Consider the following 22,201-nt stretch of genomic DNA (forward strand, 5'->3'; position numbering starts at 1 on the left):
CACATAATGTCTGTTTATCCTATCATTGGTGGTGATGAGAACATTGGTCATTTGGTTAAAGTGCTCTCTGTGAGCTTCTCCACTGCTAAGGCAACATTTTTCCCCTTGTAATTAACAGTAATGTATGCAGAGACACTTTGAGACTATGTAAATGTCCTCTTCCTCATTAAACTTTTACCCACTATTATTAGTATCTATATTTGATTCTTGCTTGAATCAATTATTACTAAAATAATGATTTTCTAATTTAATCATTCCTTCTACATTTACTAGTTGGCATTCTACTGTTAGGAAAAGCTTTAGCTCTCCTATAATGATTTGTTTTTTCAGTCATTATTCACAGCATTAAGTACTCAGAGATTCTTGTTTTATTCAAGGGCTTATGTTCAGCTATTATTATATGTATTGCTTTTACTGCTAAAATTTTCTCAGATATGGCCAGAGAAAACTCTTTGAACTCATTTATGTGTTCTTCAGACACATAATTCATTGTGGACTTAGTCCTTAGTCATTCATTGTGGATTACTCCTTTTTATCACAATAAAATGTTCCTGGCCCATTTTGTACATTCCTTGCCTCAGAGCTAAATTCGCCCATTCCTCCAGAAAGCCCAAATTCCTTTTAGTAGATAATGATATTTAAAAACCAATATTTGGGCTCTAAATGTGCTCCTTGTTACTCTGAGTGTCTTTGCTTTCAGCTCCTCTCAACTCCCTGTCAATATTTATATGTGTATCTATGTTTATATGTAGAGGCATATCTATCTCTGTCTGTATCTGTATCCACATCTATATGCTCATCAGTTTTTACTGACTTATACCAGTACCTGTACCTATATCAACCTCTCTCTATCTCTGTCTATGTACTTAAATCATGAATTCAAAATATAGTTCCAGTTTCAATTCAATACAATTTTTAGTACTCTCCCATTACATATTTTTAACTTCCTTTTCCAACAGTGATAAACATGGCTTTCATTTTCTTCAATATGTTTACTGAAGTCCTCTATGCAAAATATAATTGCAGAATTATACCATTGCAAAAGTCAGACCTACTCACTAGAATTCAATAATTGTTTGAAGTTAACAGTCAAAATACTGTATTAAAAAGTTATTAATTTGAAATATATCCAGCTTATTTATTTCTATTCAGCTTCTATTTTTGAAATTTTCTGTGTCCTTGTTTATTTTATTTTCATTCATTTCTTTTTATTTCATATTTCAAGTACTTAAAATATCAACATGGTTCCAAGAGTCAAAACTATACAAAAGGTATTACTCAGGGCAGCCTGGGTGGCTCAGCAGTTTAGCGCCGCCTTCAGCCCAGGGCCTGATCCTGGAGACCGGGGATCGAGTCCCATGTCAGGCTCCCTGCATGGAACCTGCTTCTCCCTCTGCCTGTGTCTCTGTCTCTGTCTCTGTCTTTCTCTCTGTGTGTGTCTCTCATGAATAAATAAATAAAATATATTTTTTAAAAAAGGTATTACTCAGAGGAGTTTTACTCATCTCCACTGCCCTAACCCTTCTGTCACTTTCTCATCATCCCCTGTAGGTAATCAATCTCAGTATTTTCAGCTTCACTTTTGTCTTTTTCTATTCTTTTTTCCCCCCTTTCTCTTCTTCTCTTCATGAAAGGGAGCATGAAATACATAAGCCTTTGTATTTGCTTTTTCCTCCTGATGTGTATCCTGAAAACCATTCCGTATATGTTAAAATAATCCGTCCAATGAAGAACTCCACTGTTTGTATGTTCCATATATTATTTATTTAATGTTTTCTGTATGAACATTTGCATAGTTTTCAAGATTATTCAATAAGAAATAAATGCTATCAGGAATAGACAGAATGTTTTCTTTTTACTTTTCTCTTGCTCCTCTTTCTCCTCCTGGCATTTTTGGAGCGTACCCTCTGCTTAGGTTTCTGAAAGTCATACCGCTGAGTCAAAGAGTAAAGGCATAAGTACATTTGTTAGATTTTACCAAATTCCCTTCCATAAAGGTTGTACTATTCTGCATTTCCTCTAGCAGTATATGAGAATGCCTGTTCTCCACAGTGTTGCCAACAGAGAGTGTGGTCGAACTCTCAAATTTTTGATGATGTGATATGTGAGAAATTGTCAGTATAGTTTTAAATTACATTTTCCTCGTTATGTGCAAAATTTAGCATCCTTTCACAAGTTTAAGAACCTTTTTCATGTCAGTTTAACATTGTTTTGAAATATAAAATTATTCATGTCTTTTTCCCACTTTTCCTATAATTTTTTTTGGAGGGGGATGTTGTTAAACTTCATTGTTTAGATGCCTTTCTTGGGATATTAATCATTTCTCCAAAACATGTATTACAAATATTTTTTCCCAGGTAGTCAATTTTCTTTTGAATTTGCCCATATTTCATTTTTTCTTTTTTTTTCTTTCTTTCTTTCTTTCTTTCTTTCTTTCTTTCTTTCTTTCTGTGAATTTTTTCGTTAATTTTAAGCAATAGAATTTGTCCTCTTTTATTGCATCTGGACTTTGAGTCATATTTGAAAATTAGTTTTTCAGGAGTTTGGACAGGTTACTAGTGAATTCTTTTCTCAAGAGTTTTTGTTGGAGAGTGGAAGGGAAGCATCAGCCGTTTTGTAGATTACACATGCTGTCGCTGATCTGGTGACTCAATTCATTGGGAGGAAGCAGAATCTAGATCTGCAGTTACTCGAGCTTCCTTGAATTTTCCTTCATTTTCTTCTGATTCCTGGACTGGCTTGTGCTCATGGGTTTTCCAGCCTACTTGTGATCTTCCCTCCCTGACTGCCTTCCCTGTGAACTTCATGTTCGAACATCAGATGTGGACATACAGCCTTAAAAAGATTGTTAATAACAGCTCCCACAATAGGGAAAGCCAATTCCCTATAATAAATTTGCTTGCCTATCTGTCTATCCATCATCATTTATCATCTATCTAATCTACTAGTTCTGCTTCTCTGGTTGAACTACCACTGATTCAGAAATGTTTTCCATTTTAAATTATTCTGGAGAAATGTTGCAAGATTTATCCCTGTTTGGTAATTCACAATAGATACTATCATCTTAAAGTCTCTAAGACAATATGAATAAAGAAACCTTGCTCTATTCATCTCCGATTTGCCATATATATATAAGATATATATATATATATATATATATATATATATATATATATATATATCTTAAAGCAATATTCCAAAAAGATGAGATAGGTTTAGTCATAAAAGAGTTATTTTCAGTCTTCTCAACATCGAAACAAAAAACATAAGGCATAAATTTTAGATACTCTTTCTTATTTAAAAAAAAAAAGGAAAGAAAACTAAGCTTCTCTCTAAATGTTTATTCCTTTTGGTCTAAGATCAATTAGAGCTGAATCAAATGACTATTAATTTTCCTCTCACTTTTCCATTAGTATTAATGGGACCCACAATAACCAGGTGTGCTGGGCCCTGAACACATGTTCGTACTGTTCATTTTACATATAAAACCAGCCAAGAGGGCAAGTGGTGATTGAAATCAATTCCAAGCTCTTCTAAATATCGTTTGCTTCATGGGGGCAGAGCTGCGTCTGCCTGGACTAAGGGCCATCTTTCCTAATTAACACAGAGGCTCCATCTGCACTCCAAAATGTGACAGTGGGGATGTGCACATCTGGCGATATGTCTATATCTAATCCTAACAAAGATGCCATGTTTATCTGTGCCTAATGCACCTAAAAAGTCTATGAAGGTATTATTATTATTTCCATTTTGCCAGCAAGGAAATTGTATTTTGAAAAGGATAAATATTCTGCACAGCTAATAACCTGAGTCCAAGTTGAATTTATTTTTTCTATTTTAATGGACTGTCTTCTTACACTACATTGCCTTCATGCACTGCACTTCTTCATGTGTCACATTTTTTAATTCTTTGTAACTTCCTTCTTTCCTATGTATATCCTCTTTAAAATCTAGATTATGATCTCCCTGTGATAAATGGGAAATTAATGTCTTTCATTCTACTGTGTATTGTTCAAATACTCACTATATATCTATGTCCTTCAAAGTTAATTCTGTAATTTTATTTCAACAATTCAGTCTGCATATTTTATTGAGTTTTCTTCATGCTCTTGTGTTTCTCTAGCAACTTTAAAACTATGTGCAACTCTTGATGGGATGAGCACTGGGTGTTATTCTATATGTTGGCAAATTGAACACCAATAAAAAATAAATTTATAAAAAAACTATGTGCAACTAATCATGGATTAGAAAATATACCTAAGCATCCCTATGAAGTTTCTAAGCCATATGACACTAAAACATGGAATGCTGCCATATGTTAGAACTATAAATAACAGAAGATATGCACAGAAAATTGTTTTATTTTTGAAATAGTATCTATTTATATTTCACATTAAGTAGCACTATCCTTTTTTAACAAACATATCTTGACATAATTATTTCGTTCCCTTGTCCCAAAGAAGGTGGTGATCCCTTTATTTATTGTCTAACTCGTGAAAACGCAATGTTTTTTTTTTTTTTAAAGACTCTAAGTACAAAATATTTAATAAATGAGCAGTTAACAAATGTCTGGAGTAGTCACTAGATGGCAGACAACTGGATATTTTGAGAATATGGAAACATCAGTAGATGGTTTGCAATAAAAACAAATAGAAACCTGTAAAAAGGCATAATACTAACGAAAGAGGTGAAATAATGGAAGGTTCTTTTACTGCATGTTTTCATTTTCCTAAATATATTATGATACACAGTAAGCAAATTAGGAAACCATACTGATTGCTATGTGAACATCTTAAATCATGTGACTCAATTCATAGCTTTTAAAACTCCATGAAAGAAAATGTTTAAACCATGTCAGACAAAGCATCATGTGGTACAGATATAAAACAGAATTTACTGGGGGAGAACTTACAAGCAGAGGATTATAGAGTACACACATTTTTCTGGACTCTCCTTATTCCCCAGTGAAGTCTGGACACAGGTCTGCTCACATCACATTGTACTAGACAGCAGGAATCTTCTTCTCAAATCTCTAAGTAGCTGTTTAGCTAAGAAAATAGAGGAATTCTCTGATCAGGAAAGTGACCTTGTTAGAAATGAGAAATTTCCGAAGCCCTGTAGCTGTTGTCAGCCTGGTTATTCTGATGAGCCTAACTCAAACCACTGAGCAGTGCTTCTCAATAGATGAGCCTGTCAGAACCCTCCAAATTTGTTGCTTCATATGTATTGAATCAGTGTAGTTTGAAATTTCAGTAGGCCATTTCTATGGATTACAAATAAAATGTTGTACTCATAATTGTAGTGTATATATATATTTTTTCTTTTTTCTCCATCTCTCCAAGATTTTATTTTTCTTCCAGAAGGAGAATGCATTTTTTTTCCCTTTGGGAAATAATTTATGTGATTTTGATAAGGCTAATTCTGCCCCCAACTTTTTCTTCCTCCATATCCTGAGCAGTAGTGATCAAGCCAGGGATTGGTGCAAGACCAGACATGTCCAATCCAATCAGTTTTCCCCAGGCCAGTTTCCCCCCTAGCCATCATAAACAAAGATCCTCTTTTTGACAGGGACGTTAAACTGTAGGTTATGCATCGAGAGCTTCCAACAGCAATTTCTTTCTTCTAACAGAAGGAGTCAACATAACAAGATAAGCACTGTCCAGAGTTGAGGGAAAGGGGACAAAGAACTAGTGACCTTGTTTAAGCTTTGTATTCAGTTATGACTAAACCCAAGTCCAGTTTCCTTTAGAGGTAAATAAATTCCCATATTAGATTAAATTAGAGTTGAATTACTCTTTCTTATACATGAACAAGCCATAACTGGAATAATTATGAAAAAAAAACCCTACTACTTCCATTTTTGCTAGCAGAAATATTCAGATTCTCAGACTATGAGACCTATATTTCCAACGTTTAGGTAATTGATGTACTTTTTTATTATACTAATATTATGACTGAAAATTGATATTTTGGAAGGCAAAAAATTTAATGCACTTTCTAAGAGAGGATGATTCACTCTTAGGAGGGCCAGAAAGAACACTATCTTGCAACACTGGAGGAAAATATTTTAAAACAAAAACTGAGAGAATACTAATAATGCAGTACTACCAGAAATAGCAGCAACTGTATCATCAACACAAAATCTTTTACAGAAATTTCATATGTACCTTTTCCTTTAAAAAATATTGTATAAAGCAAGCATTCAATCTTTTATGTCCTTATGAGGGGAAAAGGGACATAGAACATATTGTTGACTTTTACAATATAGTCTAGCTGAAACCTTAAGACAATTTTCTTAGACGGTTAGATGCCTTCCCTTTATTCCATAAATCTGAGATATATATCATCTATTGCATTATTATCTCTTTATTTTTTTAATTTAAAAGGAATACTGTTAGACATGGGATATGAAGGAAAGTTTCTGGTGGCATTTATTTTATTATTTATTTCTAAGTTCATAAACTTTAAAGGTTTTAATGACATTGTAGATCTTCGAATATTGCAGACTTAAGTGAATTAGGAACTTAGTATTTTAATATTCTCTTCTGATCTATTTTTCAGTGATTCTATTCAGAGTTAATTAGAAAAAGCTTAAAAGTGGTAATGAACAAAAGTTTTATTTTTATTAGAATTATACTGAAGAGTTAGCATATAGTGCATTCTTGGTCACTTTTGCAAATTAAAGATATTAATTGTATTGTGATCTGCTATGAAATATTTTACTTTATTTCTGGGTTTAATCACAATGCAGAGAAAAATTTCAAAAATATATATTTTTTGATAAACATCCCAGTTTTTTATTGTATCTTTGATAAAATACTTCAACACATCAAAAATTTGAAAGCATTCACATGGCATGTAGTTATCTCTTTTTTATTTTTATTTTTATTTTATTTATTTATTTATTTTTTTTTTATTTTCTGGAAAAAAATTTTTTTTTTATTGGTGTTCAATTTACTAACATACAGAATAACACCCAGTGCCCGTCACCCATTCACTCCCACCCCCCGCCCTCCTCCCCTTCTACCACCCCTAGTTCGTTTCCCAGAGTTAGCAGTCTTTACGTTCTGTCTCCGTTTCTGATATTTCCCACACATTTCTTCCCCCTTCCCTTAAAATTTAATAGTCTACGGATGATAGACAATACTTTTTAAATTATGTTAATTTTTTAAAAAATTATGTTTATTATGCTAGAATATAGTCTAAAGTTTCAAAACTGCTCATTAGAAAAAAACATTTCCTTTTTAGACATAAGCCAATCAAGATTTAGTAGTCTTCAAAAACACTTCAATGACTACAATAAGGATGAGTTGATTATCTGTTTGTTCTTTCATGGTAAGCATCTATTTATCCTTGTTAGGGTAAGTACTTCAGTTTCCTTTTGGGGGATGATATCCTTCTTCTCTCTCACAAAGCATTTTTTCACACCACTGGTACTTCCAACATCATAGGGTCCATGTATATCGCCCCCAAAACATAAATGCTTACACCAGAGCTTGGAATTGCTGCGGAACACATTTTTTTTTTGCTGTGGGCCCCACTCCAAGCGGTAGTCTTTTGTGTCATATAGCAAATGGACTGATAAAGTGTCCCTAGGTGTCGAATATGTTTCCTACAGAACCTGAATAAGTTCCCAGGCATTAGGCTTCCTTTTTCACGGGAGGAAGTCCACAATGTAATGATTTCTCTTTTATTTTGGGGGACGTGTCCCAGCATTGGATCCATAAAAACATTTTTAGATATTGTAATCCCTTGAATCTTCCTTGGATTTGTATCCAATCCTCTGCATTGCACATGTCTTATCAAAGTCTCCACGGTGATAGTCACATCTTGATTATCCTGCCTGATCAACATTATTATATCACTGATGTAATGAATTGATGTGATGTTCTGTGAGATATCCGGGTAGTCTAGAGCTCTTTAGACTTTGTTTTAATAGAGAGAGCAATAGAATTAACATAACCCTGAGGCAAAACTGCTAATGAATTTATTTGTCTGTTCCACATGAATTCAAACTGCTACAGATCTGCTTTTCAGATTCAAATACAAAAAAAAAAAAAAATCTTCCAAATCAATGGTCACATACCACGTACCTGAGGCCATATTAATCTGCTTTAACAATGATATGTCCAGCACAGCAGCTGCAATTGAGGCTACTACTTGTTAAAATATGCAGTAGTCTAGTCATCTCTTGGACCCATCCAGTTTCTGCAGGGTCCACATTGGTCCAGACAGAAATATAACGGACTGCCAACCTTGTAGCCTTTAAATCCTTAAACATAGCACTACTTTTTAGCATCCTCTCCAGATACATTAGTGTTTTTGGTGTGCTCTTTTGGCCAGAGAGAAGAGACAGTTACAGAAGTTTCCATTTGGTTTTTCCCACTATGATAGCACTTACTTCAAAAATTACTTCAAAGTGTGCTAAACTCAAACTAACAAAATATGGACAAATCCCATAAAAAGAAAGCTATAATTATAAATAAATAATTGCATCATGAAGCTTAGAGTATTTAATGGGAAAAATCAGTGTTAAATGCTATAAGTATTTATTTATAATGATTATGTCCTTCTTTTTATGGCATTTATGTGATATATATAGTATAAAGTTTATATATATATATACATATATATAAAATAAAGTTAAATATATATATACAGCTTCCTTTCCAGAACCTGAACTAGAGACTAAGCCCACTTGCTATGACACTGAATTTACACAAACAATATTGAGCATTTATTCATGTATTTTCTGATTCCACATTTAGACATATAGATGTAGGTTCTTATGTATATTTTTCAAAAATTTCATCTTAAGAGGGTATACTTATTGTGCATATGTTTTTCTCTTATTTGATAATTTCAGAATATTTGGAATAACCTCATGACACTTAGAGGCATTCAATGAAGAGTTTTTGATAGTATGCGTGACTTGAGACAGTTTCAGAATGCCTGGTCTATGCTATCCACCCAAACACTTTTTAATTTATATGGCTTAACAATATTGCAAGCCTGATTTCATTTTAATGCTGCATTAGCTGGGTGAACATGATTTATTGTGACAGAGTGTAAATTCAACTATTGAGTTTTTAACAATAAATAACGGACAGGGTTTGTGATAGGGAACAATAAAACATTATGTTGATAGAGGCAGAATTGAAATGATGACAAAATATAGCAATCTACTATCAGACAACATAATTAAAGTTTAGATGTGGGGTGCCTGAATTCTATTATTTTAAGGTGATTTGGGTATGTGAGTATGTAAGCTAGAAACAGTTATTCTCTACTGGACAGCAGTGAGGTGGTTTCTTCTTCTTTCTTTTTTTTTCAACTAACATCTTCTTTCTTTATTAAAAATTTTTAAATTCAGTTAGCCAACATATAGAACATCATTAGTCTCAGATGTAGAGTTCAGTAATTCATCAGTTACATATAACACCCAGTGCTCATCACATCATGTGCCCTCCTTAATCCCTGTCACCCAGATACCCCATCCCCCCAACCCACTTCCCCTCCAGAAAAACCTTAGTTTCTTTCTCATAGTTAAGAGTCTCTCTTGAAGAAATCAGCCCCTCTCTGATTTCTTCTCATTCCATTTTTCTTTCCCTTTCCCCGTGATTCTCTGCATTGTTTCTTATAGTCCTCATATGAGTGAAACCACTTGATAATTGCATTTCTCTGATTGACTTATTTCGCTCAGCATAATACCCTCCAATTCCACCTGTGTCAATGTAAATAGTAAGATTCCATCCTTTCTGGTGGCCAATATTCCATTGTATATATATATATATACCACATCTTCCTTATCCATTCATCCATCAGTGGACATCTTGGCTCTTTCCATAGTTTCGGCTATTGTGAACATTGCTGCTATATACATTGGGGTGCACGTGTCCCTTCAGATCAATACATTTTCTCCTTCGGGTAAATACCTAGTAGTGCAATTGCTGGGTCATATGGTAACTCTATTTTTAGCTTCTTGAGGAAACTCCATACTGTTTTCCAGAGTGGCTGCAACAGCTTGCAGGTCTTTCACCTCTTTGGTTAGATTTATTCCTAGATATCTTACTATTTTGGGTGCAAATATAAGTGGGATTGTTTTCTTAATTTCTTTTTCTACTGCTTCATTATTGGTGTATAGAAATGCAATAGATTTTTACACATTGATTTTATATCCTGCATCTTTACTAAATTCATTTATCAGTTCTAGTGCTTTTTTGATGGAGTCTTTCTGGTATTCTATATATATAATATCATGTCATCTACAAATAGTGAAAGTTTGACTTCTTCTTTGCTGATTTGGATGCCTTTTATTTCTTCTTATTGTCTGATTTCTGTGGTGAGGACTTCTAGAACTATGTTGAATAAAAGTGGAAAGAGTGGACATCCCTGTCTTGTTCCTGATCTTAGAGGAAGGACTCTCAACTTTTCCCCCATTGAGAATGGTGTTTGCTGTGAGTTTTTCATACATGGCCTTTATGATGTTGAAGTATGCGTTCTCTAAACCTTCTTTGTTGAGGATTTTTATCATGAATGGATGCTGTACTTTGTCAAATGCTTTTTCTGTGTCTACTGAAATGATCTACAGTTCTTATCCTTTCTCTTATTGATATGATGTATCACATTGATTGATCTGCAAATATTGAAACACACTTGCATCCTGGGAATAAATCCCACTTAATCATGGTGAATAATTTTTTTATTGTGTTGTTGAGCTTGGTTTCCTCGTATTTTATTGAGGATTTCTGCATCTATGCTTATGAGGGATACTGGCCTGTAGTTCTCTTTTTTTAGTGGTGTCCTTAACCAGTTTTAATATCAGGGTAATGTTAACCTCATAGAATAAATCTGGAAATTTTCCTTCCTTTTCTATTTTTTTTTTTTAGAATAGTTTGAGAATAGTATTCACTTTTCTTTAAATGTTTGGTAGAATTCCTTGGAAAACCATCTGGTCCTAGACTTTTGTTTGTTGAGAGTTTTTTAATAATGATTCAATTTCTTTAGTGGTAATCAGTTTGCTCAAATTTTCTATTTCTTCCTGTTCAGTTTTGGTAGTTTTTATGTTTCTAGGAATTTATCCATTTCTTCTAGGTTATCCAATTTGTTGGCATATAGTTTTTCATAATATTCTCTTATAATTGTTTGCATTTATGTTGTGTTAGTTATTGCTCTCCTCTCATTTGCGATTTTATCTCAGTCCTTTCTCTTTGTGTTTTGGTAAGTTTGGCTAGAGGTTTACCAATATTATTAATTTTTTTCTTCAGAGAACTAGCTCCAGTTTCATTGATCTATTCTATTGTTATTTTTGCTTAGTTTCTCTATCATTTATTTCTCCTCTAATCTTTATCATTTCCCTCCTTCTAGTGGTTTTATTTTTTTAAGATTTTATTTATTTATTCATGAGAAACACACACACACACACACAGAGAGAGAGAGAGAGAGAGAGAGAGAGAGAGAGGCAGAGACATAGGCAGAGGGAGAAGCAGGCTCCATGCAGTGAGCCTGATGTGGGACTCAATCCTGGGACTCCAGGATCATGCCCTGAGCTGAAGGCAGACGATTAACCACTGAGCCACCCAGGTGTCCCACCTTTTAATGGTTTTAAGTTTTATTTGTTGTTCTTTTTCTAGATCCTTTAGGTGTAAAATTAGATTGTTTATTTGAGATTTTTCTTGCTTTCTTGAGATAGGCCTGTACTGCCATAAACTTCCACTTAGAACCACTTTTGCTGCATCCCAAAGGTTTTGGACTCTTGTGTTTTCACTTTCATTCGTTTCCATGTACTTTTTAAGTTCCTCTTTTATTTCCTAGTTGACCCATTCATTATTTGGTACATGTTATTTAAGCTGCATGTATTTGTGGTCTTTCCAAATTTTTTTCTTGTGGTTGACTTCTAGTTTCATAGCATTGTGGTCAGAAAAGATGCATGATTTGACTTTGATCTTGAATTTGTTGAAGCTGGTTTTGTGGGGTAATGTGTGATCTGTTCTGGAGAATGTTCTGTGTGTTGTTTTGTGATGGAATGTTCTGAATATATCTGTTAAATCCATCTACTCCAGGGCTTCATTCAAAGCCTTTGTTTCCTTGTTGATTTTCTGTTTAGATAACCTATCCATTGATGTAAGTGGGGTGTTAAAGTTATATAACCTTTTCCACATATGGTAGTCTTTATTAAATTTACAGTTGTTTAAGTTTGAACCCATTTTTTTTCTCCCTTCATCCTTTCATTTAAGTCAGTTATGTCTTCTGCTTTTGAAAATAGTGACTTTATGAATAGGAGGTCCTAGAGTGACTCACAGTTCACTACCCCCTATTCACCAGAACCTGGCACTTAAGGAGAATATCCTATATGTGTTACTTACATCATACTGTTATATCTGTGTCACTTTTCCTTACCTGCACTGACTCTCTGCCTGTTATGGGCTGTGCTTGCTTTCTGTGGTGTTAGTGTTAGACCCATGGCAAGCCAGCTCTGAGGGGATGTGTCCACTGGAGAATTTGAGAGTGGAGTGGCAGTGTTAGCAAAATCTGCATTGGGCCACTAATCCTCTGCCAGATCCACAGAAGCACTATGGAGGCTGGGAGCTGCATGTAGGGTGGCTGGGCTCAGTGCACTACTGTGGCTGAGAGCGCACATCTGGGCAAGGTGTGGTGGCAGCTGTGCATCCAGGGGCTGGGTGGCATATAGATATTATAAAAGATCAGGGTATTAAGAACAAACTTGTCTTACACTGAAACCACAGGCATGTTCCCTTGGATTGGTCCTAAGGATTGGACTCTTTGGAGCTCATTGGGGCCACAAGTGGGAACTTGAGAAAGCAGAGAATAACCCATGTGGAAACCATCCAAAAAAGGCTCTGTGCTACAATGTAAGAAAACTATCCTGGAGACCCACAGCACACAAGCTCCCACATTATTCATTCTTACCATCCCACTCTTGAAAGGGGAAGCTATTGTAAAACTGGCGTTCATCAGACTTGGAATACTATGTTTCATAGGACACAACCAGTATGTAAAAGATATTGGGTTACTGATAAAGGACAATGTTTGGTCCTAGATGACAAATTTTAGTCTATGGAGGCCACTAAATTAAAAAAGCTTCTGTGAATACCTCATGAAATTGAAAACTAGTTATTTTTCCTCTTTAAGTCATATGTAATCTCTTTATGCATTATATATATATTTTTTAATATAATTTTATATACTGCGCTAGTATTTTGCTATAATGTTGTCTATTATACTAGTATTTTCAGATTTGAGGATACAGATTCCTGCAGACTTTGAAAACATTGAGGCATATCCCTCTTTACAGGAACATCCTCACTAAAGCCAGAATTTGTCACTTAAATGCATCTTTGAACAGCTGTCAACATAGTAAAAGTGCTGCCCTCATCTATTAGGATCAGAAAAAGTATTACAGTAAGACATTTGCCATGGGGCATTAGGAAGGGTTTCTAAGGGAGTGGGTTCTTACAGGCAGGTTTTACAATGAAGACTTACTGAATAATTTTGTACTTCATTCCAAACAAGAGAGACAAACCTGAATTCTAATCATTGGTGGAGCTAATCAAGAATGAAGAATAGAAGATACTGGAGTGGTAGTGCTCTGACAAGCAAACACTGAATTGATAAGGGAAACTTAGGTACAGAGAATGTTACACATGTGTCTCAAACTCTTGAAACTGGATAGGGTCCCAGGGGGCTGGGGTTAGTGCATTTTCCAACACTGTTATTGATCCCTTAGATTTGGTAAAATTAACACTGATGGATACAGACTGACTTAATTTGGCATCCTCTTCCGCGTTCCTAGAGGGAAATTCTCTGCCTAATAGATGAGGAAAAGTAAAAATGACCTTGATCTAAACAAAGTGAGAAAGAGATAGTATGCTTTTTTTTTTTGAAGAGATACAGAAGCATTAATTGCCCTAAAATTTTACTGCATTATTATGGTGTGGAAGATAGTCTTTAGGAAGTTCACAGATAAAAACTGTACACTATTTCCAATTCCCAGTGATATATTTTTCCAAGTTCAAATGTTTTGTGTGTGACTTTCTTCTCTAGATTTCAGTAAAATATCTCCTATCCTAGTACATCATTTCTCTAGTGATTGTTATTTTTTGGCAAACTGTTCCTACTTAAGCAATGATAGTGAAATTAAATTTAAAAATTTTCTCTCTGAAATGTCAAAATACATCCCTTTTATTTGTTTTCATGCACTTTAACTCTAGAAAACTTCTCAGATGCTGAAGAGGTCCATTTATTCATATCTACTCAAAATCTAATTACAGTGCTTTGGTTTTCTGATTCCCCAAATTACAGTATATTAAAAACATCAAATTAGAGAATGATGGAAGTTTCAGCAATAGGAACACATGTATAAAAATATGGCAGTTGGCAATATTAAATCTGGGATGGAGAACATAAATATATATATATTTTTAAATAATAAATTTATTTTTTATTGGTGTTCAATTTACCAACATACAGAATAACACCCAGTGCTCATCCCGTCAAGTGCCCCCCTCAGTGCCCGTCACCCATTCACCCCCACCCCCCGCCCTCCTCCCCTTCCACCACCCCTAGTTCGTTTCCCAGGGTTAAGAGTCTTTACGTTCTGTCTCCCTTTCTGATATTTCCCACACACTTCTTCTCCCTTCCCTTATATTCCCTTTCACTATTATTTATATTCCCCAAATGAATGAGACCATATAATGTTTGTCCTTCTCCGACTAACTTACTTCACTCAGCATAATACCCTCCAGTTCCATCCACGTTGAAGCAAATGGTGGGTATTTGTCATTTCTAATGGCTGAGGAATATTCCATTGTATACATAGACCACATCTTCTTTATCCATTCATCTTTCGATGGACACCGAGGCTCCTTCCACAGTTTGGCTATTGTGGACATTGCTGCTATATTTTAAAAGTGATTATGATATATAAACCAGAAGTGAAGTTATTGGCTCATGGAGTAATTTTATTTTTAATTTTTTGAGGCATCTCTAAACTGTTTTTCATAGTGGTTGTACCAATTACATTCCCACCAAAAACATGCTTAAGTTCACTCTTCTTCACTTGCAAAATTTGTTATCTCTTATGTTTTTGATTATAGCCATTCTAATAGGTGTGAGGTGATATTCAATGTGGTTTTGATTTGCATTTCCCTGTTGATTAGTGACATCAAGTGCCTTCTCATATATCTGTTGGCCATTTTAATATCTTCTTTGGGAAAAAATGAATATCTTCTTTGGAGATATGTTTATTCAGGGCCTCTGCCCATTTTTAGTTGTATTATTTAGGGCTTTTTGCTTTTGAGTTGTTCATCGCAGCATTATTCATAATAATCAGGACATGGAAACAACCTAAATGCCCATTGACAGAGGAATGGACAAACAAATTGTGGTATATAATGGAAAATTATTCAGCCATAAGAAGAAGGAAATCATGCCATTTGTATTAATGTGGATGGACCTTGAGAGTATTATGCTAAGTAAAACAAGTCAGACAAAGAAAGATAAATATTATATGATATCACTTATATGTGGAAACTAAAAAAAGCAAAACAAAACAAACAAAAAACCAAACTCATGAAAACAGAGAACAGACTGGTGATTGCCAGAGGCAGAAAACAGAATGACATAACTAGGTTAAGGTAGTCAAAAGGTACAAACTTCTAGTTATAGGATAAATAAGTTCTGGGAAGTAGCGTACAACATTATGACTATAGTTAACACTGCTATATAGCATATTTGAAAGCTGCTAGAGAGGAGATCTTAAAAGTTATCATCATAGGTAAAAAATGTGTAACTATATGCGGTGATGAGTATTAACTGAAGTCATTGTGGTAATAATTTGTAATATCTATATATATCATATCATTTTCTGATATCCCTTAAACTTATACAATGTTATATGTCAATTATAACTCAATAAAATTGGAAGAAGAGATTAAGAACTAGAAAATCATAGTAATGTAAAATCAATACAGCTGATGGTGTTTTAAATTATCACAAAATACTCTTGCTTGCTATGCTGTTTATGAAGGCAAAGAGAAGAATTAAACATTTCAGAGCAGCTTATATCAGAATAGTGAACAAAAAATGTGGGGTTGGTTTTTATATTTTTGATAAAAGTAAACTTAAATAATTCTAAAAATACAGTGTTGTGTGGCCTGAATTACTGCATGATACCAGAAGTAGTAAAGTATTAATTATTGTCAAGTAATTTTTTCACTAATCATTTCCTGTATGTGATACAGAATTTCCTATGAAATTTGTTCTGTTATTTTTCTAGAACAGAGTTTCAGTGGTCTCAGTAGTTGTCATTATTTTTCACAGTCTTCTAAGATGGGCTGAGTCTCTTGAACAAGATCTATGATTATTTAACAGAGAATTATTTAATCTCCAACTGGGCTTCATAGCATTTTCACTTTGAATACTAACCTACCATGACAGAGGCAAGATCCAGCACTCTTGCTGCATGCGAACCATGATGTTTAACGCAGTGGATGTCTTCCTCTGCATGTATTTTCACAAATAATCATGATTTTCTTTGCTACACAGAATTTAATTTTCTTTTGAAGCCATATTCCAGTATTTCTTTCACTGCATTATTTTTGGTAATTTTTCTCAAGCCTTATTTCTTTAACTGCATTACTTTTTGGTTTCTGTCCCCTCTTCTTTCAGTTGTATTAACCACCACTTAAATACTTTAGTAACTATATCAAGATAATGGATATAATATGAAATACAATTTAGAAAAATATATTAGAATTTGAAGAAATAATTCAACTCTTAAATTAATGTGACTAAGAATTTCTTTGTTTTTAAAGGAAAAAAAATGCTTATATGTTGTATGTTACAAATAATGATTTAATTTAAGCCTTGTTCATTTTTACCGTTAGTAAATATATATATTTTTTCTAACAAGAGTGTTAACGTATTTTTGAAGAAATTCTAATTTACTTTTTATTATTTAGATTTCAAGTAAAAGACTATTTTGATCTCAAACAATTTTTCTCAGAAAAAATGTTTTCAAAGTTATTTATCTAACATAAAGCAAGTTAATTAGATCATGTTACTCAAATGTTTTATTTGTGTGTTTTACAAACTGAGCATGAAGGCCTTGATATTATATTGTAATAAAATAAAATAGAAAAAAAAAAACATTAGTGCTGATAAATGATACTATCTGGTAAACGTTGTTTCACTTTTTTAGTTAAATTTCCTTTGAATACACATAATGGGAAATAACTCCAGTTAACTTAAGCAATAATGTGTCTTTATAGGATGGATACTGGGATTTATTAAAATTTAAAGAGAGCCAGCACCTAAGAGAAGACCAGAACCAGGAATTTAAAAAGTTAAAGGCAGATAGTTGACCCTCTTCCATTCCATTCTTCCTGCTTCTCTATCTGCTTCATACTTGCTATGTTGAACGTCATTTTTCTCTGTGACTTTTTGCAAATAAGACAGAAGTAAGTTCCTTCTTTAAGATTTGTGAGTCTCTCCATTCCAGCATCTGCAGAACCTAACTTCATGGCAATTTCACATTCCTAGGAGAGAGAATCTGATTAACTCAGCTCAGACCTGGTGTCCAACACTGGTCCAATCAATAGTGCATAGAATGACATCTTCTGCTGTTACTGTGGTTTCAGCTGTCCACACTACTAGATATGGTGGCTGGGACAATACTTCATTGATAAAGGGGATCCTCTTAAACTTAGCTGACATCTCCAAAGTTATTACCACACCTGTATTGTAACAGTTGTTAATCAGAGGAGGTAATGATACTGAATATTCAAAAGATATTGTGCGAACTATGTGCAAAGCTTCCCACCCATTATCTCACATTTTCTTCACAAAGTCCTTATTTTTATCTATGAAGAAACTAAAAATTAATAGTGGCTAAATATTATGCTCAAACTCTCAAAAGGGTGTGAAAAACTACCACAAAATTATAGGATATAAATTTCTTTAATGGATAAAAAACAGATGCTTATATAAAGCAGAGAACAGTACGTGACCTCAGGGAGAATTTTACCTCCCAGATCTCCCAAAGCTCTTGATAAAGAGGTACAGCTGTGGGAGATACCACTGGAATTACCATTGTCATTTTCATAGCAGTTTTATTTATTTTTTATTTTTAAAAGATTTTATTTATTCATGAGAGACACACACAGAGAGAGAGAGAGAGAGAGAGAGAGAGAGAGGCAGAGACATAGGCAGAGAGAGAAGCAGGCTCCATGCAGGGATCCCGATGTGGGACTCGATCCCGGGACTCCAGGATCATGCCCTGGGCTGAAGGCAGGAGCTCAACCCCTGAGCCACCCAGGTGTCCCCTCATAGCAGTTTTAGATCCTCTACATTCTTTTACGACAATGGACTATTCTGCAAATTCTAGCTGCATGCCAGTCTATTCACCAGCCAGAAAATAATTCATATGAAACAACCTAAGTGAATTCTCATGTGAACGGTGCAAGCTTAGGTGAAATAAGAACCAGTTTCCTATGTGTGTCTCCCAGCAGGCCCCTCAAATGCTTATGATCCACCATCAAGATTTCCATTTTCAGGTCACCGGCTTCTTTGCCAAATGACTGTAGCTTTTAGTGCTAAAGCTTAATACATATGTCTAATACTTTTAAATAAAATTTATATGACCACTCTTTAAGAAAGGATCTGTACTCTTAAAACTACAGAACACTTATCAAAGAAATTGAAGAAGACACAAAGAAATGGAAAAACATTCCATGCTCATGGATTGGAAGAATAAATGTTGTTAAAATGTCTATGTTACCCAGGGTAATCTATACATTCAATGCAATCCCTATCAAAATACCATCAACACTTTTCACAGAGCTGGAACAAATAATCCTAAAATTTGTATGGAATCATAAAAGATCCCAAATAGCCAGAAGAATGCTGAAAAAGAAATCAAAGCTGGAGACATCACAATTCTGGACTTCAAGTTATATTACAAAACAGTATGGCATTGGCACAAAAATAGATACATAGATAAACAGAATAGAAAACCCAGAAATGAACCCACAATTATATGGTCAATTAATCTTCAACAAAGCAGAAAAGAATATCCAATGGGGAAAGGACAGTCTCTTCAACAAATGGTGTTGGGAAAATTGGACAGCAAATGCAAAGTAAAGAAACTGGACAACTTTCTTATCTCATACACAAAAAAATTCAAAATGGATGAAAGACCTAAATATGAAAAATCCTAGAAGAGAACACAAGTAGTAATTCTATGACATTGGCTATAGTAACATTTTTCTAAATATGTCTCTTGAGGCAAGGGAAACAAAAGCAAAATTAAATTATTAGGACTATAGCAAAATAAAAAGCTTCTGCACAGTGAAGGAAACAATCAACAAGACTAAAAACCAACCTCATGAATGGGAGAAGATGCTTGTAAATTGACCTATCTGATAAAGGGTTAGTATCCAAAATATATAAAGAACTGATATAGCCTTAAAAAAACAAATAATACAATTAAAATTGTCAAAAATTATGAATAGGCATTTCTCCAAAGCCATCCAGGTGACCAAGAGACGCATGAAAAGATGTTCATCATCACTTTCCAAAAGGGAAATGCAAATGAAAACTACAATGAGCTATCATCTCACACCTGTCAGAATGGCTAAAATCTACAACATAGGAAATAACAGGTGTTGATGAGGATATGGAGAAAAGGAACCCTAAATGAACTATTGGTAGGAATGCAAATTGGTGCAGCCACTGTGGAAAACTAATGGAGGTTCCTCAAGAAGTTAAAAATAGAACTACCCCAAGATCCAGTAATTGCACAACTAAGTATTTACCCAAAGAATACAAGAACACTAATTTAAAGGGATACATGCATCCCTATGGTCTTTTTAAAAAAGATTTATTTATTTATTTGAGAGAAGAGGAGAGACAGCAAGCACGAGTGGGAGGGGCAGAGGGAAAAGGAGAAAGAATCTTAAGTGAACTCCATGCTGAGTGCAGAGCTCAAGGAGGGGCTCAATCTCAGGACCCTGAGATCATGACCTGAGATGAAACCAAGAATTGGATGTTTAACTGACTGGACCACCCAGGCACCCCCCAATTCACCCCTATGTTTATAATAGCATTATTTACAATTGCCAAGATATGAAAGCAGCACCAATTGATGAATGGGTAAAGAAGATGTGAGATATAGATAGATAGATAGATGATAGATAGATAGATATAGATATATATCTAATTCAGCTATAAAAATAATGAAATCTTGCAGTTTGCAAAAGCATGAATGGAGCTGGAGACTATAATGCTAGACAAAATAAGTCAATCAGAGAAAGACAAATACTATATGATTTCCCCATATGTGGAATTTAAGAAACAAAACAAACAAGCAAAGGGAAAAAGGGAGAGACAAATCAAGAAACAGACTCTTAATTATAGAGAGCACATTGATGGTTACCAGAGGGAGGTGAGTGGAGGGATGGGTTAAGTAGGTGATGAGGATTAAGGAGTACACTTGTCGTGGTGAGCACCCGGTGATGTGTGGAATTGTTGAATCACTATATTGTATACCTGAAACTGATATTATAGTGTAAAAAAAAAAAAGTTATGTTTACCCAAAAAGAGAATGAATACTGTGGTCTTGGCTTATTTTAATTATTTTAATATCTTTATGTGCAATAAGTTTTGCATATTATGTACAAAATCCCAGATGAGAGCCCCCCAAATATAACTCATATATAAACAGATTTGGCCTCACAGCCATTTGACTCTAGCTACCTTGACCTAGTATGTATCTATACTCTAAATTTTCTTAAAAGAAGTAGTGTAGGAGTTTCCCATAATGCTTCACAAATAAAATTTCCTACAAATACTGGTTAAACAATTTTTCCTCTCCTTAAATTTCCACTCATTGCAATTGTCAAGACAAATGAACAGAACTTGTTTACCCTAGAATCTACTCTTCAACATTCTCAACTGAATTTGTTCACCATCATACTGATTTTTATTTATTTCTCCAACATCCACTATCTCATAGAAACATATCTAGATTTTCTACCTCTGCTCACCAAGCATGTTGTAATGAATATTTATTGATGAAAGGATAGGCCCCTGTGCTCACTTTGACATTCTCTTATAATTAATATTCATGGAAAAACTGGTGAATAGGATTCTCCACTTTGTTATATCACTTGGAGACAAAGCTTTTTGTTAAGTGATTTTTCTTGTGATTTTCAAATTATAACATACATTGTTGTTGTTGTTTTAAGATTTAGTCATTCATTTGAGATAGGGTGTGAGTAGGGGGAGGGAAAGAAGGAGAGGTGAAGAATCTCAAGCAGACTCTCAACTGAGGGGGGCTCAATCTCATGACCCTGAGATCATGACCTGAGCCAAAATCAAGAGTGGATCACTCAACCAATTGAGCCACCCAGACACCCCCATATCAAGCATTCTTAACTAATTCATTTACAAGTTATTTATAGAATTTCTGCAACCTACATACCTCAATGCTAGGCACCAAGGAAGATAGATGTAATAAAATGAAAGAGGAGTGGTCTGCGTCTGTCAGGAACATATTGCTGAGATCAAGAAACAATGCTAAGTGTCTTGAGTAAGGGTAATTGAAATGGGCCATTCGGGGTATGAACGTGACATAAAATCAGGAAAAGTTCTACTACTATAGTATGCATTTGTAAAGTTTTCTACTTGTCTAGCACCTTAATGCCCTAGCCAGTGCAAATAATTATTATGCATTGAATTTCATTTTCAAATGTAGAATAGAGAAACAGTCCACTATGCATGGCAATTAAAGATAAAAAACAAAGTCATGCTTTTGCTACCTTAAGAAAAGATCAGACCCCCTAAACCAGTATCTTCACAGTTGATGTGATTACAAGACAATGAAAAGCTGAGGGTAGAACTTTTTTCCTCTGTATGAAAGTGAAGAAGAGTATGTTTGAACCTCTGCTGGAAGGGTTCAGTAAAACTATTATTGCTGTCACACACAAGATATCAGAGAGTATAAAACATCACTGTGTATAGTTCTTCAAAAATTTCTGTAGCTTTGTGGAAAGTTGTGAATGCCAATAAACAGCTGCTTACCTGTTTTTATGTTATCCTATGAAAAAGGTTTTAAGGTAGATCTCCCAATGTGACAACAAATCTAACAAATAAATTGCAAATGGTCACAGAGTGCCTTTAA

Source organism: Canis aureus, chromosome X, assembly GCF_053574225.1.
Source record: "Canis aureus isolate CA01 chromosome X, VMU_Caureus_v.1.0, whole genome shotgun sequence".
Lineage (NCBI taxonomy): Eukaryota > Metazoa > Chordata > Mammalia > Carnivora > Canidae > Canis > Canis aureus.